Source organism: Carcharodon carcharias, chromosome 6, assembly GCF_017639515.1.
Source record: "Carcharodon carcharias isolate sCarCar2 chromosome 6, sCarCar2.pri, whole genome shotgun sequence".
Classification (NCBI taxonomy): Eukaryota; Metazoa; Chordata; class Chondrichthyes; order Lamniformes; family Lamnidae; genus Carcharodon; species Carcharodon carcharias.
In genome coordinates this window covers 164,005,071-164,024,902 of record NC_054472.1, presented here as the reverse complement: position 1 = coordinate 164,024,902, position 19,832 = coordinate 164,005,071, and the positions used below count along the sequence as shown (strand labels likewise).

General features: G+C 40.3%; 1 protein-coding gene across 1 annotated transcript in view; it reads right to left on the bottom strand.

Annotated features, from left to right (window-relative positions):
- Window positions 1-18,628, bottom strand: part of tsnare1 (T-SNARE Domain Containing 1) — an 871,135-nt gene extending 852,507 nt beyond the window's left edge. Inside the window, exon 1 of the mRNA XM_041190481.1 lies at window positions 18,569-18,628. The gene's annotated coding sequence lies outside the window, so the exon portion shown is untranslated. The remainder of the gene's footprint in view (window positions 1-18,568) is intronic.
- Between the last annotated feature and the right edge of the window lie 1,204 nt (window positions 18,629-19,832).

The window sequence follows — 19,832 nt, the reverse complement described above, 5'->3', positions numbered from 1 at the left end:
GCAAAGGGAGGTAAATGTTAGTCAGGCCTGCACTTAAAGCAGAGTAAATACTAACTTTATCATTCACTGCACAGAATGCGGATTAGGGATGGGGGGGGGGGTGGGGTGATTGGACGTAAAAATAAAACTGGATTCATAGCATATGTAGTCATAAACTATGGAGTTGTTAGTAGTGTGCACTCTCTTTAAATTTATTACATAAGAAGATTGCTGTTGTTTAAAAACGTAAAAATCTTATCGTCTGATTTCCTTCAATTAATCACTGGGTATTCAACTTTCTCATTTAACGTTAATGGCCCTTACTGGGATCATAAAGTGTAACCAGCACACCTAAAGTGAAGAAAAAGGAGGGTGTTAGTTATGATTTAAAAGTGTTCACCCGAATTTGAGGCAGTGACAGATTGAAGATTTGCTTCCCCATTTATGTTGTAGCTTTGCATCAATGTAGCATAGAAATCATGCACTGATGTGAAAACTCACATGTGGCAGCCACTTACTCCTGACCCATATACTTGACACCCAGTAATACTGTAAATTCAACACCAAGTTTAGTTATGAATGCAAATCAAGGGAGTTTTTGTTTAAATGGAACAGGTTTGAATGCAACATAATAAATTACTTTTCTTCCTGCAGAGAAACTAAGGCCTCGAACTTTACATCCAAACAAATAAAGTTGACCCCCTGCCACTGCTATGAAGTTGTTTATTGGGGAAAAGTCCGTTCTGAACTTTAATGGTGTGCCTTGTTGTCCCCTCGGGCTGCAAAGATTTCAAATTATGACATGTAATTAATAAATTTTCCGTGACACCATCACTAGCTTTCAGGCAATTTTCCCCACAAATATTCAAAATATTCTTGAGCATTGTTTGCAGCTACATGTAGCAGGTCAGATCCAATAATAGTCAGCTCATTGTCTGCTTCCAGCTCCACTTCAGAAGCAGCTAGATCATCATCTCTTGTGTGCTTAATAGTAAAGGCAACATCCTTTGTGATACATACATCATTGTCAGCCATCATGAATGACAAGAGTTAGGAATTCACGAACATGCTCTGGGGAGTTCTCATTATTTTCAACAGGTGTATGCTGCTCTCGCCTGTTGACTCACAGTGAGAATTTTAATAAGGCTGACCTCACGAGCACAATTTCTACAGACAGCGGTGAGTAATTCTGTAAAATTGCATGAGAGGGATGGGGAATCATGCACAAGGATACAACAGTATTCAACTATAAAGGCACAGCAAAACCGGCTCCTCTTTAAACAAAGGAACCGAGGTGAAGAATTGTGCGGATTACAAGATAAAGATTTATAATGGCAATGAATGGGTGATGTCAAACTTGCACTTTAAAACCCCCAAACAATAGAGGAAAACATGAGGGGGGCAAATGCTGCACAATTTAAAATGCTTTTAGAGAATGTGTTATAAGAGGAATTTTCTCAACTTGAGCATAAGAATGTGAATGAACATAGTTTAATTGGACCATTGGAAAAACAAAAAAGATTGAATGGCCAGTGATCTCAATGGAATCTCAAAATTTACAGTACAGGAAACCATTTGGCCCATCGTGTCTTTTCAAGAACTTCTACTGGAACAGACCACTTTAATCTCATTTTCCTGTCCTCTCCTCAAAGCTTTTGGTATTACATTTAAAATACACACCAATTTTCCTTTCAACTTATATTAAAGGCTCAGTATTAATAGCCACATGTGGTAAATCATTCAATATTATAGACAACTGAGAAAAAAAATCCTCTCTTTCTTCTCTTACTGTCTATGTAGCCTAATTACCTATTTGGTAACTACTAGAAATGATCTTGCAGCATTTATCCTCTCAAGGCATTCCATAATTTAAAAACTCTAGAAAATACCTCCTCCTTGACCTTCTCAGTTCCAATGAAAAGTATTCCAATGTTGTGAACTTCTCATAACTTGAACTTACTATTCTTTATGTCCTTCCTATAAATCTTTGGTGTGCCCTTTCCATGGGCTTTATTACCTGTCTTATAATATGAAGTGTCCAGAGTTGCATGCAATTATTGAACTGTGACTGATCCAATCACATACAAAGTCATCAATTCTTTGTTTTTATATTTAATACCCTTATTTATGAACAGCTGAATTCAATTTTCCTTTTTATAGCCTTTTCTACCTACACTCATGTTTATAAATCAATGCAACTGCACCCAGGTCCCTTTGCTCTTCCACCCTTAAAAGAGTTTAACTGCTTTGGGTTTGCTTTCTCTGACTATTTATTTTCTCCTAACATGTGCTTTATATATTTCTGTACATCGAGCTAGATCTATCATTGATCTCTCTAGTCCACTAACCAGTCTCTGTCCTCCTGCAAGCTCCATCACAGTTTGCTACATCCGTTAATTTAGTATCTTCAGCTAACTTTTAGGAATGATTTCACTATGGGCATAAAAGAAATAATATCAAAGTGGAAAGCAATAAAGGTCATAACAGAACATCCTACGATGTCAAAAAATATCCGTGGTCGTTAATTTGTTATTCTATCATCGAGCCATTCTCTATGCACGTGGCTTATATTTCATTTAAATACCTTGTTTCTTCATTTTCATAAATTGATTTGTCAAAAGGAAAACTTGGACTTTATTGTTCTAACATTTTCTTACTGTCTTTAGGGAAAAACTTTAAAGTCCTCTGTTATATACAGTACTTCGATCTAGGGCAGCATCTGTGAGCTCTCAGCAGCATATTAAATTACAGTCTTCATAGTCAAACCAAGACGTACACATCTCCCATGCTTTTATGATAATATTATTTGTGATATGACAATAAATATGTCAGCTAATTCTGTATGCAATTTTCTGAACACGTGGTTCAGGCATGGGAAACATATCAAGGCATAGAATGCAAACAGTATGAAAATTTTCAAAAAATGAATAGCTAACGGAACTGCAATAGATATAACTTGGCCCTTTGGATCATGTTTTAGTATTTTTCCTGACTGGCAAAAAGTCAGATTCCATCTCCAAGCATTCACAGCCACATAATGATGGAGTGTGGTAAAGAAGGCTGGTGAGCTGCGGCGAGAGGGAGGGCGCGGGCGAGAGGGAGGGCGCGGGCGAGAGGGCGAGCAACTGAGAGAGAGTGCGCAAGCGAGAGAGAGCGCAAGAGAGAGCAAGAGTAAAAGAAAGCGGAGGAGGAAGAGTGGCAGTGTTGATTAAGAACAATATTCAATGCTAGAGAGAGAATGGCTTGCAGGGATCAAAGACAGAATTTGTTTAGTTAGAGCTAAGAAAAAATAGTAGTACTCTTAAACAGTTGGAAGTATTCCACCGACCTGCAACTAATGGGTAAGATGTAGAGAAACAAGTTTACAAGAAAATGGTAGAGGGTATAGCTGAAAAAAAAAATCAACTTTTTTTATCCAAGCTTTTCATCTCACCACACCTTCTCAAAGGCAACTAGGCATGGGCACTAAATGCTGGTCCAGCCAGCAAAGCCCACATCCCGTGAATGAATTAAAAAAAACTCATTAGGACGATTCGCAAGAATACCAAATTTATAGGGAACTACAATTTATACTAAATGAGAAGAGAGTGCTGATTGATTGGCAAGTGGACTCTGATTGGCAGAGGCATTGCCTTATAAAATGCGCTAATTGATAGTGACTGACAATTAACTGCCAAGCATTGTTTGAAATTTAAATCAGACAACTTGACTGTTTGGTCACGGCATTGCTCTGAGGAATGAATCAGCGAATAGCTGTCACTTTTGTTCAGCCGAAATAGGCATAGTGTGTTTTGTCTGTAAAGGACAGGGCCCTGTGTATTAATATATGTAGCTTCCAGTACACACAAATGCATCACACTACAAGCCTGACTGACAATCTTAAACTGGTTGTCAATGTAATTCTTAGCACATGAGGATTAGTTAGCAAATGCTGTCCAATTGTGGAATCACATCTAATGTTGGACACTGTGTTTGGTTTTGCAATCACAGGCAGTTTGGGAACAGTTTGTACTTTGTTCCTTCTGCTGTTCACAATGGGCATGCTATTTAATACAATCAACCAATCTCTGACATATAGCCTCCATACCTAGCATCACACTGGCATTGAAATTCATATGCCACATTACTCTTTTATCAGGCAGGCAGAACATCTTTTTAGCTTGATGGCAGCATCCTCTTCATGGCGAACACCGCTTGGAGTAATCTAAGGTAGACTGGGCACTTTTCAGGGCCAAAATGGTAACCTTAGGCCCAGTCATGAGTTTGCACAATATACAGCATTAAATGATCTGATCAGGGTAGCCATTATCCTGCCTTTGATGCCCTTATTTCGGCACCAAACTTGCATGGTGAGCAAATGGCTTGGGCCCTATTTACAAGGTTGCCGATAAGCCCAAACTTATAGCGCGTGGAACTGTAAGAATTGACAGTGAAGGTAGGCTTGCGGTAGACTGTGGTAGAGAATCCCCTGGCTGATTTCTCAACTAATATGTTAAGGAAGGAAGTGCATTTGACTGCTCCTTTTCAAATGGTGAATTTGAGAACACGATGGAGCCTATTAAGACATGTAAGGAAGTTATTAGATGAAGCTACAGATTTAAATATAGCAAAATTAGCATCCACATATTGGAAATTTGCAAGTGGTAGGAGGCTAAGTGTCATTCCATCCATACCATCCTCATGGAACCCAACAAAAATGTTTATTTTAGCTGGGCCTAGAGGGGATCCCATGTATTTAGACATACATGGTGTCATTTAAACTGAACCAAAACTGAACTGCAGCACTATATCATGGCCCTGAAAATTTCCCACTCTACCCCCGATTACCCTGGAAGGGCAAAGTACCTCAAAAATTTGAGCAACAGGTGAAGCTAGCTGTTTCACGCTGCTACTATGAAGTAGCAACATGAGTGGTATTCATCACTAACAGGATGCTGTCATAAAGCCAAAAAGTTGTTTTGCCTATCACACAAATGAGTAATATGGTATATGAATTTCGGTGTCAGTGTGATGCTAGGTATGTAGGCCTTACATCCCAAAGACTAGTGGATCATATCAAACAGCATGTCCCTTCCACTGTTCACAACAGACAATGTACAGACTGTACCCAACCAGCCTGTGCTTGCCAAACTCAAAACAGTGTCCAACATTAGATGTGATTCCACGATTGGACAATATTTGTTAAATAGTCCTCGGTGTTTTAATAGTTACACTGACAACCAATTTAAGATTGTCAGTCGGGCTCACAGTATGGTGGATCTATGTGCAGTGGCAGCTACGTATATTAATACACATGGCCCTGATCTTTGCAGGCTGAAAGAACATGTGCACACATTGTGCCTGTTTCAGCTAAACAAAATAAGTGACAGCCATTCACTGACTCATTCCTCAGGGCAATGCCTTGACCAATCAGAGTCAAGCTACCTGGTTAAAACTGCCAAGCATTGATTGAAACTAACTGTCATTCACCATCAATTGGTGCATTTTCCATGGCAACATCTCTGTCAATCAATCAGCACCATTTTCATACAGTAGAAATTGTTGTTCCTTTTACATTTGGTATTCTTGTAAGTTGTCCTGATGAGTGCAAGACAAAAAGCTTCAACCAAAAAATGTCTCTTTTTTTCAGCAATCCTCAAGTTCTGGAGTTATAATGAGAGTGTTTAATTATCCTAATGTAGATTGAGATAGTAACAGTGTAAAGGGCAGAGGAGTTTCTAAAGTGTATTCAGGAGAATTTTCTACAGTACTATCCTTTCAGTTAAGAAAGAAGGCACTGCCAGATCTGCTTCTAGGAAATGACCTGGGTGGGGCAAGTGGATCAGGTGTCAGTAGCAGAACACTTTGGGACAGTGATCACAGCATCCTTAAGTTTATGTTGGCTAAAAATTGATAAAGAGATATTAGAGAGGCTGGCTGTATTTAAGTTGATAAGTCACCAGGATCAGATCAGATGCATTCAAGGATACTGAGGGGAATAAGAGAGGAAATTGCAGAGGTTCTGGCAATAATCTTCAATTCCTTCTTAGATACAGGGGTAGTGCTAGAGAGTTGGACAATTGTAAATGTTACAGCCTTGTTCAAAAAAACACATCAACTACAAACTAGTCTTTTTAACCTAGGTGGTGGGAAGGTTTTTGGAAACAACAATCTGGGACAAAATTAACAGACACTAGAGTAGGATTTTCCAGTCCTACCGGACTTTTGAATGCCCCCAAATTTTTCAGTCCCGCCCACGATGATACCCGCTGCTGGACCAGAAAATCCCATCATGGACATATGTGGATTAACTGAGGAAAGGCAGCATGGATTTGTTAAGGGTAAAACATGTTTCATTATTTTGACAAGAGATTTTCGATGAAGTTAATGAGTAATGTAGTTGAAGTGAGTCGTGCAGACTTCCAAAAGGCATTCAATAAAGTGCCACATAAACTGGCTTGTCAGCAAGTTGAAGCCCATGGAACAAAAGGGACAGTGGCAGCATGAATACAAAGTTGACTGAGTGGCAGGAAGCAAAGTAGTGGTGAATGGTTATTTTTCAGGCTGGATGAAGGCATATAGTTGGGTTCCTCAGAAGACTGTATTGGGGCTACTGCTTTTCTTGATCCATATTAATGATCTAGCCTAGAGCACAATTTTAAAACTTGCAGATGACACAAAACTTGGAAGCATTGTGAAGTGAGAGGAAGACATTGACGAAATTCAAGAAGAATGGAGAGTTTATTTGAATGGGAAAACATAGTAGATGAAATTTAATGCAGAAATGTGTGAAGTGATTCATTATGGTAGGTAGGGTTGCCAACCCTCCAGCTTTGGCCTGGAGTCTCCAGGAATTGAAGATCAATCGCAAGGACGCCCCTGTGTGTAACCCTAGGGAAAAATAAATTGGGACAATAAGAAATAGGTTTTTTTTTTAATTTTCTTTGAATATTTCTCTTTACCAGATAAAAAAAATATTGAAAAAGACAAAAAAGAAAGCTATTTGGCTGACAGTCAAGCATCGTCCAATTGGGAATGAGTCTTTTTGCTCTCCAGTTGGTGTAGGAAGGCAGTACATCACAAGGATGGATGTGTTGGCTGCCTAATGGCTGGAGCACGGGGGCAAGTTATCTGATGAAGCCTCCAGGAATACAGTTAATCACAGTTGGCAAACCAATTGGCAGGAAGAATGAGGAAAGGCAATAAAAAAAAACAATACAACTCTCAAGATGGGTAAGCTGTTAATGAGGCATATGGGATCCTCAGCATAAATTAAGGCAAATACAAAAACAAAGTTATGCTGAACCACTACAAAACACTGCTTCAGCCTCAACTGATGCATTCTGCCCAAACCTGGGCATCACACTTTAGGAAGAATGTAAAAAGCATCAGAGACGGTACAGAAAAGATTTACAAGAATGGTTCGAAAGATGAGGAACTTCATTTATGTGAATAGATTGGTGAAGGTGGGACTGTTCTCCTTGGAGGGGCAAAGGTTGAGGGGTGATTTAATAGAGGTGTTCAAAATAATGGGGGGTCTGGACAGAGTAGGTAGGAAGAGATGGTCCCATTGACGGAAGGGTTGAGAACCAGACGGCACTGATTTAGGCTAATTGGCAAAAGGCGACAAAGAATTTTTATGAAAAAAATAACAAACAGCACATGACAAGGATCTGGGATGCACTGCTGTGGTGGATGTAGATTCAATCATGACCTTCAAAAGGCAACTGGATAAATATATCTGAAGAGAAAAGATTTGCAGGTTGACTAGGAAAAGACAGGGGTGTGGGTCAAGCCAAGTTAACCCTTACAGAGAGCCAGAATAGACACAATGGGCCACAAGGCCTCCCTCTACAATGTAACCATTATGGGAATCTGTGAATGTTTGAAACACTTCACTTCTGTTTGTTTACAAAAACAATTTTCAAAAATCTCCAATGGTCACTCAGACTACTTTATTGAATGGCCACGTTCTTCTTGAAGTTGTCTGATCCAATGTAGCAGCACTACCGCCTGGTTTTCAATGTCCCTAAAGAGGTTCGGGACTCGGGGGGTGGGGGGAGTGGAAGGAAATGGAGAAACTCAGATAGGGTTGCTACTTACAATTATTATCTAATGAGTGTGTGCCTGAACTAAGGGCAAGGACAGGAATGTGATATCCATTACTGTCCAATAGCCACGCTCCAATTATTACCAAGGATCATTTACTTTAAAATGTTAACCTGTTTAAGGCAGTGTTGTTGACAGCATCTGAGGAGTCATGTACCAGCATGACTCAGTACTTTCAGAGAAGCAGAGAACTCAGTAAAATAAAAACAACAGTTGTGATCAGCATACATCCCCAGGCAAGGTTGAAACTTTTTAATCATATCCATGTTAACATGGACAGGGTTGGTAGGAGTGGGTGACTAATCCAAGAAGGGTTTGATCCCTTGTCTTCCTTGCCAACAAAAATCTTATTAATTTCAAATTTGAAAATTCAAAATGTCCGAACAATCTTTTGGTGAGCGAGTTCCAGATTTCCATTACCCTGTGAAATCTATATTTCCCTCGGAGATAACCTTGCTCTAATTTAAAAGATTTTTAAAAATAAGATTACGCTTTCCTGAATTCACCCCCTCCCCACACAAAATAGATCTCTGTATCGACCCAATCAAGTCCCTTTACGATTGAGGTATTTACAATCCTGTCACCCCTCAATCTCCTAAACTCAAGTAAATGCAAAACAGATTCATGTAACCTGTCCTCATAATTTCACCCTCTCAGTACCTTGCAGGCATCATTCTGGCACATCCATGCTCTACCCAATCCAAAACGAATATATCTTTGAGGATCAATACCCAAAACTGAATGCAGTATGACAGATGAGACCTGACCAATGCTTTGTGCACCTGAACCATCACTTCCTCGCTTTTGAATTCCAACCCCCTTGAGATAAAAGGTCAGCGTTCCATTAGCCCTATTGATTTCTTTTTGTACCTGTGCACTAGCAGTTAGCGATTTATGTGGATGGACAAGTAAATCCCTTTGCTCCTCCACAGTTCAGTCACTCAATTTGTCTTACGCAAGTTGAATCCATCAGCCACAGTTTTGCCCACTTAGTCTCTGTGACTTTTCAAATTCCTACGTCCATTCATACAACTTACTGTACCACTGAACTTAGTGTTATTGCATACTTGAACCTCAATTTTGTATTCCATCATATTAGTCATTGAACAATATGGTGAAAAGCTGAGGCTCCTGTGTAGATCTTGGGATACTCCTTAACCCTAATGCACATAACATCCCAATCAGGAAACAAACCTTTTTTCCCCTGCTTTTTGTTTACTACCCCCAAAAAAATACTGACCCACGTCACAAGGTACCTCCAATTTCATAGGGTCTCATTTTTAGTAATTATCTCTTGTGTAGATTATCACAAGTCTGTGATGAATATGAAAAACATCCATAGACACTCCCCTATCATCCCTCTCAGATAATGACCATCTCCAAACAAGATAGAGTCTAATCGTTGTCCCTTGACATTCAATAGCATTACAATTGTCTAATTCCCCACCATCAACACCATTGGGAGGTCATTAATTATCAGGAACCTAACTAGGCCAGCCACATAAATACTGTGGGTGCAAAGCATGACAGCAGTTGGGCATCCTGCAGCAACTAACTGACCCTTCTGACACCCTAAAATCTTTCCAACATCTATAAAGAAATACTGGAAGTTAGATGGATTATTCTCCACTTGATTGCTGGAGCAGCATGCATGCAAGCAAGGATTTCTAGCACCAGGAGAACTTCCAAGCTCCCCCTTACTGCGGTTGCAGAGTATGAGTCGACGGTAGCATTTCTTTACTTAGTACAATTGTGCACACACAGGAAGTGCTCTTTTAGAATGCTCTGAAAGGCAAATTCTTTTTTCACCATCTTTGGAATAACTCATCATTTACTCAATGTTCTTATCCTGTATGTCTAATTCTTACATCCTTAATTAGAAATGAGTTACAACATAAACACCGAATGACCTGTTCATCACCTCAGCAGTTCCGGAGGTATTTGTAAAACAATCACAGGATGACCTGACTTTTAGCACAAATGATGCTCCACAGTTCACTCCAAACTTTAAACTTTGGTCATCTATCCTGATATTTTGCTGCTGTGCCTAGTCATCTGCATATATTGACCCTGGGATCAAGTTATCAGTTTATTACAGTATAACTCAGACCATTTATCAACTTATTCTATCCTTACCCAAAGGTCACATTCATTAGGACTGACCCATAGGATAGTCATTCAAGATCATGTTCATTCTAATTTTTTTTAATGCAAGACTTTTAAAACTTATATTTGCAACTTGGCCAAGCCTAGGTAATCCCATGATAAATCTTGATATGCCTCTTCACTGCCATATCTTTATTGCCCTGGAACTCCCACAGCAGCACTGTGAATGTACCATCACCATATGGACACCTGTGGTAAAGTGAGGTACCCTCTCCTCTACATGCGGCACAAACTTAAGCGTAGATAAAGACTGCATTTCTTGTGGGACTGGTGCTCTCTTGTGGATATAATCCACGTGTCATCTAATTAATCGGCCGTTTACCAATACATTATAGGAGAGGGGTCCAGCTACTGCACTCACCTCGCCTGTCAGCCAATTGGGCCCATCTGCAAAGTTCTTCGTGAGGACTGCATCTTCCACCATGAAAGTTATTTCACGGCCACGACTATTGTGCCTGGTCTTCCGCGCCTCTTGGCTTTTCTTCATCCTCCCCTCTAAATTCAGCCGGATAAGGGTCAGGCGGGTGCGGAGATGTCTCTTCATTAATAGTTCTACAGGAGCAATGCTGGTCATCACGTGTGGCGTGGTCCAGTATACGAACAAGAACCAGGACAATCTCGTGCCTCGTACAGTGATTCGTCAGTGATGTCACATGATCAATACCCTTGCATTCCCTTAAAGGGACAGAGTACCTCACTTTACCACAACACCAGTCATTCAAGAAGGCGGCTCACCACCACCTTGTCAAGAATGATTAGCAATGTGTACATCTGAGAATGATTAGATAAATGAACATGCTAGTAACCTCCTTAAAGAAAAACAACTAGATTAATCAGACATGACCTACCCTTCACAAATGCATACTGACTCCCTTTGATCAACTAATATTTGTCCAAGTGTTCAGGTGCTCTTGAGATAGATTCACTAACTTTCCCTCAGATGGTTAAACTGACAGGTCAATGGGGACCTGATGAAAAGTCAAAGATCTGAAATGTTTCTCTCTCCACAGATGCTGCTGAGTATTTCCAGCTTTTTCTGCTTTATTTCAGATTTCCAGCATCTGCAGTATTTTATTTTTGCATTGCTGTAGTTACATGGTTTCTCTGTCACTCCCATCCTATATAATTGAGTGGCAATTATTATTTCCCCAATCTACTTCTACCAGAAAAGCTTGGGAAGATGATGACTAATGCAGCTGCAATTTCCTTGCATATTTTTAATACAGGTCCTGAGATTTGTCCATTTTAAGTCTTCTCATTTTCCCCATTACTATTTTTTTTAAATGAAACTCAATAATTACACCCCTTAACTTATTTTTAGATTCATTTTGACATTTTGTCTTCTTCTACTACAATGACAGATGTAAAATATTCAGTGTACACATTGAATATGTCTGCCATGTTCTTATTGTCAATTGCATCATCGCCTGTACTCATTCAATGGGCCCATATTTCCCTCAGCGGGCTTCTTCTTTCAAAAATATGTTTTATATGAAGCTTTTACTATTAGCCTTGATATTCCTTGCAAGCTTTTTTGTTTGCCCTTTTTGCAACTCAAATACATTTTTGGCTCTCTTATGATGCTTATTATAGCTTTCCGAGTCACAAGGTTTCTTTTCTTTTGTCATCAGTCTCCTCTTTTAGCTTTATACGCTATTGCTCATTTGTTGAGCAAACTGCACAAGATGGGCTTTCATGTAGTGGTTTTGTATTGTACTAAATCCTTCCTTGACTGCCTCCCACTGTTTCTCTAAATAAACCTGTTGCCAGTTCAGCCCAGTTTATTGCGGTCAGCAAATATCACATCCCTTTGAAACCAGACTCAAGTTTTAAACCTTGCTTTGAGCATCTTTCTCCTTCTCCACAAAACTGATCAACTGCAATCATGCTCATGATCTCTGCATGAAAGTTTTTTTTCCTACCATCAGATTGTTAACTAATTCTTGTTCATTACCCACCATTAAATCTAGTAAGGTCTGTTCCCTTGGTTTCGAAACATATTGGCCTAGATCTTGTGGTCCCAATAGTGATGAACACTGAAAAATTCACCACGACTGAGGGCCACAATAGCAACACAGCTTCCAGGCAGCCTACCTATGCTTGAATCCAGAAGCTGCAGGTAGAGGTAAGAATTTGCTTGTAGATGTAGTCTGTAGGCCCCTTACCAGTAGCTACACTGTAGGACAGAGTATACAGGATGAAATAATGGGAGCTTATGAGAAAGGTACTGCATTAATCACGGGTGATTTTAATCTACATATAGATTGGACAAATCAGACTGAAAAAAGCAGCCTGGAAGAGGGGTTCATAGGGTGTACTCGGGACAATTTCTGAGAGCAGCACTTTTTAGTGCCAACCAGGGAGCAGGTTATTTTAGAACTGTGCAGTGAGACAATGGAGTAGCGTGGGTCTAAGATTAATGTTTTAAACTTAAATAAAGGCAATTACAAGGATATGATGACAGAGTTGGTTAAAGTGAACTGGGAAAATAGGTTAAAGTTAGGACAATTTAGAAATAGTGGCAGACATTTAAAGGACATATTTCATAACCCTCAGAAAAGATATATTCAGTGAGAAAGAAAAATCCTATGAAAGAGCTGCACCATCCATGGCTAACCAAGGAGGTTAAGCATAGTATCAAATTGAAAGAAAAAAAAGTGTACAATTCTGCAAAGATTACGGTTAGGTTAGAAGATTGGACAGATTTTAGAAACCAAAAATGACTAATGACTAAAAATGAGAGAGAAATTATAGTTCAAGAGAAAGCGAACCAACATCTACTTTTGGTTATTCTGCCACCCTTTGGATGAAGAAGTGTTTCCCAAATTCTCTTCCGAATGGCCTGGCCCTGATTTTAAGGTTATGACCCTTTCATCTTGATGTCCCATCAATGCAAAAGATTTTATTTCTATCCACTATGGTAACTTCTTTCCATATCCTAAAAAAAAAGACCTCAAACAAAATCACTCCTTAAAAACCGACAAACTAAGTCTGTATTCCCTGAAGTTTATGTAATCTGTCCTCAGTTAACCCTTGAAATACATATAAACATTCAAATGAGGAGGATTAGGCACCTAGAGCCTGCTTCACCATTTAATAAGATCATGGCTGATCTTATTAGTGGCCTCAACTCTACCTTCCTGTCTACCCCCTATACCTAGGACTCCCTTGTCATTCACGGATCTAACGCACTTCTTAAAAATATTCAATGACACTGCCTCCACTGCTCTCTCGCAAAGAGAATTCCATGTACTAATGATCCTCAGAAAAGTTCTCTCTTCATCTTGGTCCTCAATGGGAGACCTCTTATTTTTAAATTATGCCCCCTAATTCCAGCCTCTCCCACAAGGGAAAATATCCTCCTAGTACTTACCCTATCCAAGCTCCTCAGGATCTTGTGTGTTTCAATAAGATCACCTCTTGTTCTTTGAAACTCCAATGGTTACAGGGCCAGCCTGTCCAACCGTTCCTCATGTGGCAATCTGAGGTGTAATACACCTTTAAGAGAATGTGAGAAGATTGCCTACATGACTAATACCCAATAGCGGGCTACCATGTTAATGTTGGTCTACAGTAGGGTCTGGTTGGGGAAGCACATGTCATGTTAGTGCTCTATGGTCTGTGTAAATAAATAGCATGTGCTTTATTTCATATTGGTCTCTGTGTCTGCAGGATATTGCAATCGACTCACCTACCGACAGACAAGCGTGCAACTGGTTCGAAAGCAAAGTGACCCCAAAGAAGAACGTAACACCTCGCAAGATAACCCCTTCATCCCAGGAATCAGTTGAATAAACCTTCCCTGAACTGCTATTAATTCAATTAAATCCTTTAAATAATGAGACTAAAACTGCACACAATATTCCAGATGTGGTCTCATCAACGCCCTGCACAAATATTGCAAAACCTCCATACTTTTATATTTGATTTCTTTTGTCGGGTGAGCAAGTTGTACTATTAATGACAGAGTTGATCAGCAGACACTTCTTGGGTGGAATAATTAAGTTTACTTACAATATACTCAGCAGCAACTACACGTGTGCTTTCAACTCCAACTCTACACTGATTTCTGAGGTAGCCCCTGCTATTCTCCTATTGGTTACTATAGACGATGTGATCTTGCCAACACATATTATTCTTAAAGGTACATTATACATTAAATAAAAACATAAGTACTACAATTCCCCCTGGCCACATTCAATTTGCCTTCACTTGCTGTACCTGCATACCAACATTTTGTGATTCATGGACCAGGACACCCTGATCCCTCTGCACCAAAGCATTATGTAGTCTTTCTCTCTCACCTTCTAAATAATATTTTGCTTTCCTATTCTTCCTGCCAAAGTGGGCAAATGCATATTTTTCCACATTATACTCCCATCTGCAAAACTTTTGCCCACTCACTGAATCTGTTCCTCTGCAGACCCCTTATGTCTTCATCACAACCTACTCTCCTCCTTATCTTGGTGACATCAGCAAATTTAGCTATCATACATTCAGTCCCCCACCCAAGTCACTGATATAGATTGCAAATAATTGAGGCCCAGCATGGGTGGCATTCCGCTAATTACAGTTTGCCAACCTGAAAATGATCCATTTATCTCTACTCTCTACTTCCTATTAGCTAACTAATGCGCTATCCATGCTAATATGTTACGCCGGACAGCATGAACTCTTATTTTGCGAAGCAACCTTGGTTACAGCACCTTATTAAATACCTTTTGGAAATCCAGCTACACCAGATTCCAGAGTTTTAGTAACATTCCGGTGAAACTGCATTCCGTCCTAGGCCAATATATCCAAAGCCCAGAACTGAACACAATACATTAAATGTGGTTTAAGTAAGGATTTGAATAGCTGTATCATACTTCAATCGCTTCATAACCTAACCTACTAGATTTTTATATTCATGGAATGTGAGGCGTCACGCCTCCCTAATTGCCTTTGATAAGGTGATGAAGCCATCTTCTTGGACTTCTGCAGTCTGTCTGGTGTAGATACATTAACTGCCTTTCTGACAGCCCTGTTTAAGAATTTTGAGCCAATGGCATTGAGGGAAGAGCGATATAATTCCAAATCAGGATGGTGCGAGGCTTGGAGGGAAACTTACAAGTGGTGGTGTTCCAATACATCTGCTGCCCTTGTCCTTCTAGGTCAGGCTTGTCCAACAGGCAGTCTGCGGGCCGGAGCCCAGCCCGCCATGCCTCTACCAGGCCAGGGAGCTGAACCCACCAGAGGGTAGAGAAACATGGAATAGGCCTGGAGAGAGGAGGCGTTTTTCATCCCTTCACGGGACATGGGCATCACTGGCGAAGCCAGTGTTTTTATTGCCCATCCCCCATTGCACTCGAAGATCACGGTGAGCCAACTTCTTGAATTGCTGCTGTCCATGTGGTGTAGATACACCCAGAGCACTATTTGGTAGGGAATTCCAGGATTTTGACCCAGTGACAGTGAAGGAATATCAATATAGTCCAAGTCAGGATGGTAAGTGGCTTGAAGGGGAACTTCCAGGTGATGTTCCCTGCATTGAAATCTACTTGCCATAATTATGCTTACTCACAATCTTATCACTTTGTAATTTTTATGCTCTTGTTTATACTACATACTCTGACATAAGGATTGGTGGCATTGGTACATTTGGATACATGGCTCTCCATATTTACTAATGACTTAGACAAACACAATAGTGAAAAATTGAGGGCCCAGCACCCATCCTTGTGGAATGTCACTAATCACTTCTTTCCTTTTCAAGTACATATCTTGTTGCGTCTTGTGGATCCCAGAAGTTCAAAGTAATCACATTTTTAAATTCAACTAATGGAGCTTCATCAGATGCATTTCTCAAATCACACCATGCGCTGTGGACTGATACATGGCTCAGTACCTTGACTGTAGCGCAGCAGCGAGAATGATGTGCCACACTGGGTATTTATGTACACATACTCATGAGCACTTGGTTCCTAAATCAAATAATATACTAATCTAACGTACCAATTTTCCTTACTCTATGTTCTACACCCACCCAAACTCCAAACAGGTCAATAATTTGCCTACAATTAACTTTAGGATTATAATAAGTAGTGACTCTGGATTTTTGCTGCCATTGTTCTGGTAAATAACAGGTCAATTTGCTATATTTTCTTCATGTGTGGCTGAAAAGGTCAATTTGGCTTTAAACATGCTAACTCCTACATCAATATGTATTTCTTAGGTGACTGAATTTCTCTCTTATCCATTTACGTGCCTTCAGACACTATGGCCCCATCCGCTTGATTTGCTCTGCTCTGACGATGGTTTCATTACTTGCCCAGTGTCAATCCATCACATATTTGTATAAGAAAAGTATTACGGAAACACAAGTTATGTGACTTCAGTTATACCAAAAAGTATAATTAGGAAGTATATTCCTCTAAGATCAATTGGAGACCTGACTGACTTTTAAGGGCAATGCAGGAATTTTAAATGGAGGACAATGAGACACTTAAATATTTAATGGGCATAATTGTAGACTTCGCATATCCATTGCATTATAGAGCTAGCAAAATTCCAAGGCTGAACTTGCCTCCTGGTTAAAAAGTCGAGTGGGGAGCCAGCCCACAATCCCAACCACAGCCCTGCAGCAATTTAATCTTAGGGGTGGCATTAATTGCTTTAATATAAGACCCTTTCTCCAGAAGAAGCTTTGCCTTAGAGAGCTGCCAGCTAATCTTGTAGCCTGAGTGGTGCCACCAGGAGACACTGCTGGAATCACATGCAATTCCCAATGCTGAGGAGCCCAGGCTGACAGGTAAGCCCAGGTCTTGGGGGATTGGGAGGCCAGGTTCAACAGGCAGAGGACATGGTTAAAGATGGATGGGGAGGGTGGTGGTAGCTGATTTTGTGGGGGAGTTGCCTCCATTGGACCCTAGCAGCCCCAAAGGAGGTGCCCCCCCCCCCACCCCCATCCCATCCTGGCGATGCCAGCCCACACAGGTTTCCAACATAGCATGCTATGGGTAAAATACCAGCAACAGTGGAATGTGGGTTGAGGCCATTAAGTGGCCAGGGGTGGGGTAGATAGGCAGCGGGAAGGCTGCAGGAAGCTGGATTTGACATGCCTCATGCCCACAAGTCTATCCGCAAGGAGCATAAAATCCAGCCCCATGTTCCAGGTCACTATTTTAAAAAGAACAGGAAAGGAATGTTATACAATGCACTATTGTGCTGTTAAGATGAAGCACTGTCACTTTAGGATCACAGTATCTAATTGTTATCAGTGTAAATACACTTACAGGTCAAAAGGGAAGTTGTTGGTAACTGTGGTGATTGTGAAGTGCTTGTTATTCTTAGCACACAGTTTAAAGAGGTTTATTCTCTTAAGATAAGAAAAGTTGGTTAGCATGTGAAACAAGGACCAGTATGTGGATGTGACACATCATTTGCATAGATAATTTACTCACACACACCTAAAAGTGATTAACTGCTACATGAGCGAACTCACCTAAAGGCAAACACAACAGGTATCTTGTTAAAAGTAAGTAAGCTGGAAAAGAACATTGATGGATGGCCCAGTAAACAAGAAACATGATAATTCAGGCTTGCAATCATAGGAATATCACGTATGGGGTAGAACATTTCAGTGTTGAAAGTTTCAAAAATACTTGGAATTGAAATTGTAAAATGTTTCAGACTATTAGAGACAGTTGGAAAATTCCATAAGGGCAAACTAACTGCAAAAATCGATTGTAAAAAGGAGACTCAACAGGTACAATATCCTTTAAACATTTTCAGACACCGCACGACTAGGAGCAATCTGGTTAACTTTCACAGCAATCTAACAAACCTCTCAAATATGCTGCTGCTGCCGTTTAATACACACCAATTACTCCATCCACATCAGTCAATCAACACTTGTATACAAAGTACCAGCATTAAAATACTTCCGGGGATATAATAGTCAACGATAACTTTTGCCTTGCATAAATTATTTATTTTAAAACACACAAGGTGTGTCCAAAAGTAGCACCGTACACAAAAGCACGGCGTTAGTTTCTGTTTGTATTCCCCACTCTATTTCCAGAGCTCGGGGCACGATCCAAACAGCACCAAAAAAAAGTCTATAAAATTTAATTTAAAAAAAATCCAGTAGCACCGATTGCTTTTCTTCGTAAATACGTAGGAATAATTATTGAGTCCAAGTGACACCAAGAGAATTGAAAGACAGCTCACTACCCTTTCCAAACAAGCCCATGCAATACATATTTATATGTAAACGTATTGGATATAGACACACATGCCTGTCGAGGTTGGCTTTCTGTTACGTTAAATCTATAACACAAAAACAATCACCTACCCCTGCAGTGACTCGATGCTGTCAAAACGCAGGAACAACCAGCAGCAATTTCCCAGCGTCACGTGTTTCAAAGGGCCACGAGACGCCACGCGGTGTATGTCGGGCATTGTAGTCTCGGCCTGAGCACAGTTGTGAGGAAGCGCACGGAGACTGCGCAGCGGAGGAACTACAACATCCAGAACGCAGAGCGGAGCCGGCTATTCTGTGGGTGGGTATCAGACCGGGAAATGAGTGATACATTTGTTTATTATACTGTGATTTGTTGCACAAACGTATAATTTGTCGTTGGGGGCGGGGAAGGAGAAAAAACAATTCATAATGCTGGTAATAAATGGTAGATTATTTTTTTTATCCAATGTGGATATTATGATGTTACTGTGTTCTCAGACAGCACCAGTGGGAGCCTCACTGGTTTACGTGAGTTCTACTGACAAATGTCGTGTGATCATGTTCACTGTAAAAAAAACAATTTGGATCACAACGTCATTCATAAGGTTAAAAAAGGCAAAACAATTATTTGCCAAACACTGATGAAGACGATGCCTCGTGAAAGAGGAGGTACTGGAGATATTTCACACTTTTGTTTCCCATCTTAGAACGGAAGGGTTGTTTGACACCTAAAGCCAGCAATTGTATTATTTTATAAAACACGATTTACCAAAATAGAATATGTAATTCATTTTTGCATGTTTCCTTGCTAGAAAATACACTGGTGGCAGTGTTAACTCCATATTCGTGGCTGCAGTGAAATATCACTTTTAGATAGACTTGAAAGAGAGCTTGAGCCAGATCACAGGGCTTCTAAAATCTTACCCAACTGGTTATTCTACGTGTGTAAGCCTGCACATGTTGGCAGAATATTGAATTGCGGAAGCATCGAAACTGATCATCCACTTACCCACTGCACTTTCAAAACAGGGATCAATGAGTGATCATCAAAAGCAGGATCTGCTTAATTCCATCTTCAATGGTCCAAAGCTGACGAGGCTGAAATGCACCAAGTTTACTGCCACACTGACTGGGATCAACTTTTTAGCAGAAGCTGAGAACTGAAATTGGAACTATCATTTTTTGCTTTTGTCTAAGTGACGTTTTTTGCTACTGAACCATGGGGAGAACTGTTAGGATCATTCCTCAGGGCATAGTCGTCCTTGCCCTTTTACACATCATCCCCAGGTCCAGATCAGTGTCCCCAGCTCAGGGTTATGAGCCTGAGGGGAACCAGCAAATTTTTGGTTATGATGGCGGAACAGCTAGAACCTCG